Source organism: Dama dama, chromosome X (genome assembly GCF_033118175.1).
Source record: "Dama dama isolate Ldn47 chromosome X, ASM3311817v1, whole genome shotgun sequence".
In the NCBI taxonomy this organism is placed as follows: Eukaryota; Metazoa; Chordata; class Mammalia; order Artiodactyla; family Cervidae; genus Dama; species Dama dama.
This window is the reverse complement of record NC_083714.1, coordinates 69,399,010-69,407,649: the sequence shown is the minus strand read 5'-3', so window position 1 is coordinate 69,407,649 and position 8,640 is coordinate 69,399,010.

Below are 8,640 nucleotides of genomic sequence, written 5' to 3'. Positions count from 1 at the left end.
CCCCTGCTCTGCCCTCTACTAGCTCAGAAGGCCAGAGGCTCACCATTAGAGGGTAAGGTTGCCTAGCCAGCCTGGTAGCACTGCACTAGTTCATTTCTTGAATGGAAAGAGAGAATTAGCAGTGTTAAAATCAGCAGAGAGGCCAAGTTGAATGAGGAAGGAAAATAAACCACTGTTTTTTTGTTTTTTTTTTTTAACAGATGTGTGCTGTGCTGTGCTGTGCTGTGCTTAGTCACTCAGTCCTGTCCGACTCTTTGTGACGCCATGAACTATAGTCTGCCAGGCTCCTCTGTCCATGGGGATTATCCAGGCAAGAATACTGGAGTGGGTTGCTATGCCCTTCTCCCTTTGAGAATTAGCAGGTACCACTAACCTTAAGAGGGCTTCCCTGGTGGCTCAATGGTAAAGAACCCACCTGCTAATGCATGAGAGGAAGATTCGATCCCTGAGCCCAGTGACTTCCCCACAGCCTAGACTTGTGCCTGTTCACTCCCTTAAGGCTGGGAACCCAGTGGACCCTCCAGGAAGGCATAGAGTTGATCAGTGGGGCCTGGAGGATGGTAGAGACAGGAAAATTACACTGGATGTGGAGCCCCTGGGCCGTGGAGACTAGGGCAGGAGGTTCATGATGGCAGGCTCATGGGACCAGTCTGTGTGTGCTTGTCTATGTGCCTGACAACATCTGCTCTCAATTCTCCTTGACAAGCAGCAGTCAGGCTGCCCCAGGTCTGGATCTGAGCGCCCCCTGGGCTATTTAGATATCTGCATGACAGGTTCCAGCAAAAGATGGGACAGTGATGCAGAGCTGAGTGCCAGCTTAGCGGAGGCAAGAGTTGAAGGGTGGTGGTCACGAGATCTGGCTGAGGGGTTCAGCTGTTCCTTTGCAAACATCTGTTCTCAGAGGCCCCTCCCCAAGACTGTCGAAGTTTGGGCACATTGCTCCCAGGTGGCCCTAGTGGTAAAAAACCTGCCTGCCAATCAGGAGACATAAGAAATGTGGATTCAATCCCTGGCTCAGGAAGATCCCCTGGAGGAGGGCATGGCAACCCACTCCAATATTCTTGCCTGGATAATCTCCATGGACAGAGGAACCAGATGTGCTACAGTCCACAGGGTCACAAAGAGTTGGACACGACTAAAGGAATTTAGCAGAGCACACGCATATTGCTTGGAAACGCATGGCATTTGCACTCTGGGTCTCTCTGGGGTATGCTTGCTTGTCCATTTCCACCGCCTTCTCCTGTTATGTGACCATCTCACTTCTTTTTCCTCACTGCCCACCTCCCACACCTCCACTCGGCCATTCAGAAAGCCCCCTGACCAAAATGACTTCTGAGGGCTCCTTATAGCTGGCCTCCACTCGTGATATACCCTGAAGTCTGAGCCCTGAGAACTGGGGGCTCTGGGAGGAGAAAGTTTTAGGACATTCTTTTCCATTTCCTCTGCTCTGGCAGTTATACTAGCTAAGTTTGTCCACAACGATGAGAGATGAGGGTGGCTGGATTATGTGTGTGTGTGTGTTGAATTATATAGCATGTGCATACCATCCTGTTGCAAATGATCCCTCCCCAGTCCTCTGCTGGTTCACTCTTAAGAAGTCCAACTGGAGAAGCGAAGAGGGCAGCTCTTTTTAGGAGTTCTGCATTCTCAGCCCCAGCCGGTGCCGAGTCCCAGAGTGGCTTCCCCGTTCGATGTCTCTACACACTCAGTGCCCCTACCTTCCATCCCTCACCCTCGTTCCCTACCTGGACCAGCTGCTTTTTCTGACCACACTGAGGTCAAAGGTCGCTGGGAACACATCAGGTTGCAGAGTGATAGGGACAGCCTCTTTCTTATGTTCCTTACTTTTTAAGGGAATGTCTTATATTCCCCAAACCCTGGACCCTGTTCACCTGACCTGGCATCAGAGGGAACTCTCTCTCCCAGTAGGACACTAGCAGGACAGCTGGGCATTAGGCAGGATGCTCAGGGTTGGCCCACAGTCCTGCTGTACTTCCTGGACACTGTCCAGACTTGGTTTATTCTGGTCGCTACCTTATCTAGACGTCTCCTTCCCAGAGAGGGGACCACAGATTTCAAATACCCTACCTGGGCTCAGACTCAAAGTCCAACAAGTGATATGGGCATTTTTTTCTACTTTGGCTGGCCCCTACACTGGTCCATGATCTGGGGGCCAAGCCTACTTCCAAATCGGAAAAATGAAATGTCATACTTCCTGACGAGACTCTGGCCAAGGGAAACCACTGAGCCTCCCCGAAGGCCTTCCTGAATACTTTCCCAGTGCTCCCACCTGCTTGGGACCAGAGACTCCAGCCCCTGCTATGGACTGTTCCTAAATGTTTCTCTTCTGGGATACCTGTGACTGTGGCTCTCAGCACATCATTTGTGTGTCCTTGAGGCATTTATACATGTTTGCACAAGCCCCAGCTGCTCTGCCATTGCTGTGGGCAGCTCTTGTCAGTGGCTGCCTCCCTGTCCAGGAAAGTCACCCAGTGGACCTGTCCCAGGTCCTGGCTTGGGCATCCTGAGGGTCTTGCTTCTCTTAAGCCCATTCAGACTGCACAGTTTTGGGGACTCCAGTCTTGGACCATTGTGCAGGGGGAGGAAATGGGGAAGGAGAAGAGAACCAAAGTCAGCTCTCTGAGGCTGAAATGCTCACCAGAATTGTGGCCTGCTCTCTCTTGCCTCTGTTATTTCCAGAATTAACTAACTTGGCCACCCAGAGCCTAGGGCAGGGCCCAGCAGCATCTCCAGAAGCTAATATTTCCATTTGTTCACAAGCATCAGATTGAGATTAAGGAATGGGCCTGGGGGGCCTAGGAAGAAACCCCAGCTTTCCCTGTGACTTTGGAGTTCCTCTGCTTGAGGAACAAGGCTCTTTGGGGCCTCCCTGGGCCCCATGTCACCTGCTCTTGCCTTTTCTCTCTTTTCCCATGTCTTTACTTTGCTCCCACCTCCCTTAGTCTTTGCTGTAGCCAGTCCAGCCCGTCCCTGCCACCCTCCTCCAGCTACACTGGACTGAATTGTTTAGAAACCAGCTCTAACTTGCAGATATTTCAATGCAAAAAAGAAACTACTGCTTTCCCTGATCCTTATTCAGTGAAGTATTGAGAGGAGGTCATGCTCATTCATCTTTTGCAAGGGGAGAAAAAAAAAAAAAACACTGGTATGTATATTTATATTGTAATTACCAGCCCCACTTGTGACTCATCCTATAGAATTCACACAACACAGATTGTGTGCACATCTGACACAGCTGCATGCAGGTGCCTATAGTGATTTGTTTTAGTCTCTGCCTTGCTTTCAGCAAACTCTTACATACACAGGCTTCCCAAATGGATCAGTCCACAGGGTAAAAATGCACTAGGAAGTGTTGACTTTGTCTTCTTTAAAGGGCTTGTGGGTTTGAACCCTGAATTCCACCCAACTCTTCCTGGACTCGGGTCTTTCTTTCTTTTTTTTTTAAGTCTACAAAAATTACTAGTTTTTTTATTTCTATTTTTTATTGATTAATTTATTTTAATTGAGGATAATTACTTTGCATATTGTGATGGTTTTTGCCATATATTGACATGAATCAGCCATGGGTGCATATGTGTCCCCCTATCCTGATCCTTCCTCCCACCTCCCTCTCCATCACACAGGTCTTTCATAAAACGGGTGTCCCCTTGCAGGGAAACCCCTTTAACCTTATGTGAGGACATCTCCACATGTCACCACACCCAGAGCAAAGCTGGAATTCAGTCTTCACAGAAATAACTACAAAGTACAAATTTTACACATTATGTGAAAACATTAATTAGCCTGCTTGTTGCAAACTATGTTCAATGCCATAAAATTACAATTAGTGAAAAGATTTGAATTGTCAAAGTTGTTTTACATGGATTTGACCTGTGTATAGAGAAGAAAACTTTTTAATCATTTCAATAATTTGATCTGTAATCAATTTGCTCCCAGTTCGTTGTTTTAGAATCCAAAATAAACAAACTTTCTTTTGATTGTTCTCAAATGGAGTTTTTGCACACCAAATTTAGCAAATATTCTATGATATAGCTATTTTGTCTCAATTCTTTATTTTACTCTCTCCTTCCTGCACTAAAATTCTGAAATGTACCAGGAATTTGCTTCCATCAATTTAAGACTGAGAGATAGTGAATATCATGATGTTTGTGCTAAAGAACACATTTTTAGATGATTTTGTTATCTGGGATTTTGGAATGTTCAGATAGGGTAAGGCAAACTTAAACTTAGTTGTCATCCATAAAACAGAGCTTATAATACCACATATTTCACTAGATCATTGTGCATATTAACTGTGATAGTATGTCTAGGCAATGATCTGTCATGATGCCTTGCAAATAGTAAGCAATCATTAAATGTTAACCAAATAGATAAAAACAAAGACCCCAAACTGATAAACAACAAAAAATCAATCAATATCCTTCCTCATTTTTTCTTCTCAATTTTTTTCAAATAACAGAAAAATCAGAATGATGGAGGAATATGCATATCTTTATACATTACAGTAGCTGCTAGTAAATTCCAGGAGAGAATAGTATATGTGAAAATGTGAGAAAGAAAGGCTTATGAGACTGATACGTGTCTATATTTTTTGCTTTCTTGATCTTGGTATGTTTTAGGAGATAGTGCTTTTTAAAGTATGGTTTTTAAAGTGTCTTCCTTGTATAAATTACTTCCTTGTATTAAAATCAGTTGGGGGCTGCCTATTAAGGTGGAAATTTCTGGGGCTGAGCCTAAACTTGAGTCAAAATCCTTGGGGATTGGGACCATGAGTCTGTATTTTAATAAGACTTCCACTTAGCTTACATGCACACTAAAACATGAGACTGCTACTTTAGTACTTTATGTTTATGCATTCATAAGGATCTAGTCTAAAATTCATAAAGTAGAAGAAATACTTATTAAGTGTGTAGCTGCTGTCAGGTATGCCCAGTAGCCAAAAATTCAAATATAATGTAGCCCTCAAAAATAACTTGACTTTGTCAAAAATAAATGTAAAATGAATTAAAGTCAATAAAAAGTTTTAGGTAACAGAAGATCATAAAAAAGTAGTTACAATGTATTTAAAAACACAACAGAAAAAAAAAAAAAAAAGGTGTAAGGAAAAGACCAGAAATATTTGGATGGAAAGGAAGACAATTGATGACACATTTCCATTTTCAAGTATAGCTTTTTAACAAAACAGCAGGGTCATCTTGACTGGCAGGAAGCACAAACATGGAAGGAACATGTTTGCTTATAAATAGGTTGTCAGAACCGTCACATTGGCCATGTTTGCAGTAAGATGGGTGTACATGTATGTTGAAGGACCAGAAAGGATTCATTTAAGAGGGCAGAAGTTGAGCTGAAAAGTTTTACCTTTTCTAATCAAATTCAGAAAGTTACCAAAATACACCAATACCTGGTTGTGTTGCCTCTATTATAGTGTGCCTGACATGTTTCCTAAGATGCTTCTTATAAGCCAGAAAAGAGCCATACATAAATTAAACAAGGAGAAAATAATACAAGTCAGTAGTAATCAGGTCTTTAGTTGTATGGTTCAGGGTCTATAAAGTATAGGAATTCAGATACTTGTTTTAGATATATTTATATCAAAATGAGGCTACTTCCTACTAACCAGTTGCAGTCCTGATCTGATCATGTTATATATAGCTTGAAATGTATTATATCAATGTTCCCTTTCACTTGATGATAATGATAGTTAACACTGAGTAAGAAATACATTTTGGCCAGGTGCTATGCTTTGTATACCTTATTACATGCATTGCTTCAATCTCTACAATAAGTCCTGTAATTAGGTCCTATTATATACATGATTTGACAAATAAGGAACTTTAAGGCACGTTTTATAGATGCATAACTTGCCAAAGTTCAGACAGGAGGTCGTGAAGCCGGCACTAAAACTCAAATATTTTGATTCTGAAGTCCATGCTCCTAGTCACTACCCTATAATCTATTGTGCAATTGTGCATTTTATTGAAGTTTCTACACAGATTTCTCTCTTTACTGAATTTACACAAACATACACTGAAAACTTCAAACACCCTGCTGTGTTTATTTTTGTTGCTTGTTCTTGGCACATTCAGATTTCTCAATAAATACTGTGTTTGATGATATGATATGAAGCCCTGTTATCTTCAGACTTCCATTAAACTAAGTTATATCCTTCAATGTAATGAATAGAGTTGACTATTGTTTTGAAACTAATAGACTTAAACATAATATGAAAGGGAATAAACTATTCAGTTATGTTATATGCCATATCCCCATTGAGTAAGCAACAGAGTACGGATTCAATTAAAAACAACAACAACAACAACAACAACAAAACTGCCCTCTCACTTTCATAATGACTGTGTTCTAATTGTAATTAAGCAAAACAGCATGGCCCGATAACAGCATAACTAAAAGAACAATCAATTCTCTGTAATAAACTAGAAAAACTATGGTTGGCTTATGGATTAGTTCTATTCTGTAAATGAAATGAACACAAGATTCCAGCCTCCTGTTAAAAACCTACAGTAACTGATTAAAGTAGTTAAGACACTTGTTTTCCTGCCTTTCTCTCCCTGATTTGTGGTAATTGAGTGTTCCATAAATAGAAGAAAAGGCTAATCCTCTGGAAAGGAGCACATGATGAAGAGTATAAAGTTATTACAAAATACATAAGAGGTACTAATGAACACCATCCAATCATGCCCACACAGACTCCAAGTGAGCAACAAACAAACAAAACAAAACAAATGAAAGCACTGATCATGAAATTGCTATCCTACCAACACCAAAAACACAGTTCTATATGTTTTATATCAGGTTTTAGTCATAGTACAGTCCCATAGAAACTGAACATGAGTAACATATGTAATTTTACATTTTATAGTATTTACCACTTTAAAAAACATAAAAAGAAACCAGTAAAATTAATTTTAAGAATAACATTTGTTTAACCCAATAGAACAAAAATAGTAATATAGGTCAGCTGTGGCACTAGCCACATATTTATGTCTTCAATAGTCAAATGTTTCTTGTGGCTGCCACAAAAGATAATACAGTTTTAGTGCCTCAAAAGGAAACATATTTGCAAATGTTTCTACCAGTTTTCATTCAGCCAAATTGTTGAATTGATACAAACTGATACAAACTATGTCTATACTTTTTTATTCCTTCCCACAAGGTTAAGTACAGAACTGCAAATAGAGTAGGAACTCAATACGTTGTTTTGTCTATCCGATAGAACCTACTTCTGCCCTCAAAGATATTAAGGCACATGAACTTATTGAAACTCTTCTGTATAAAAACATCCCACCGCAGACAACCAGGTCATGCAAAAAAAAAAAAAAAAAGGAAGACATTCTTTGACTTGTCTTTTTATTTCAACTTTAATGTTAGCCTAATTTGGTGGAGGAGTTGGGAGTAGTTGTCACTTCAGATTATAACAGAATTTATCAGACATGACTTGAAAAAGGTGGCTATAGTTGTTAAACTTTCTCTTTGACTTGTCCTGATTTAGAGGTCATATGGGCAGAAGCTCATGCCACATACTCAGCCTTCTGATTAAATTATGTGATCATGGGCCTGCTGTTGATGTTTTCTGTGCTTCAGTTTCTTTATCTGTAGAATGACATTAATTATATGACCGAACTTATTGAGGTTTTTGGTGAGTATTAAATGGCATAATGTATGTGTCTTAGTTTGGGCTGCTATAACAGAATCACTGTAGTCTGAGTGGCTTAAACAAACATTTATTTATTTATTTATTTTGCCACTCTGAAATCTCAGATTGAAGTGCCAGCACATCCTGTATCACACTTAAAGGATGGAGAGTAGAGAGAGAGAGAAAGCAAGTTCTCTTCTGTCTCTTCTTATAAGGACATTAATCCAATCTTAAGGGTTATATGCACATGTTCCAATTACTTCCCAAAGGTCCCATCCCCATCCCATTTTAGGAGATTTTACATCTGCCTATGCCTGTTCCTAGTACAAGAGAGTGTGTGTGTGTGTGTGTGTGTGTGTGTGTGTGTGTGTGTGTGTGTGTGTGAGTCACTCGGTCCTGTCTAATCTGACTCTTTTCGACCCTATGGATTGTAGCCTGCCAGGCTCCTCTGTCCAAGGAATTCTCCAGGCAAGAATACTGGAGTGAGTAGCCATTCCCTTCTCTAGGGGATCTTCCCAACTCAGGGGTGGCACGTGGGTCTCCTGTATTGGTAATTATGTTTTCAAGATATAAATTCTGGTTGGGAGACAAACATTTAATCTATAGCAGTATGTGAAGGCTTACCATGATGCTTGACAAAGTAAACTAAACTGGTAGTGCTTCATTGTTTTCTTACTCCAATTCAAAACGCTATATATATATCTTGGGAAATGATGTGGATGGCGTGTTTGAGGATAAATAGTATAGTAATGTGCATGACATTTGCTCTCTAAGTGAGTAATCTGGTAAGACATATGTCTAACTTAAGTCTGTGTGAAGAAAACTCTTGCCTGCCATGTCAGTAAACAAAGCATGTAGTAGCTATCAAACCAGCAGCCACTGTAGCAGTCTCAACTGTGCCCCCAGAGGGGATTCAGGATGGAGAAGAGTAGAATCTAACCCATGTCTCCCGCATTGTAGACAGA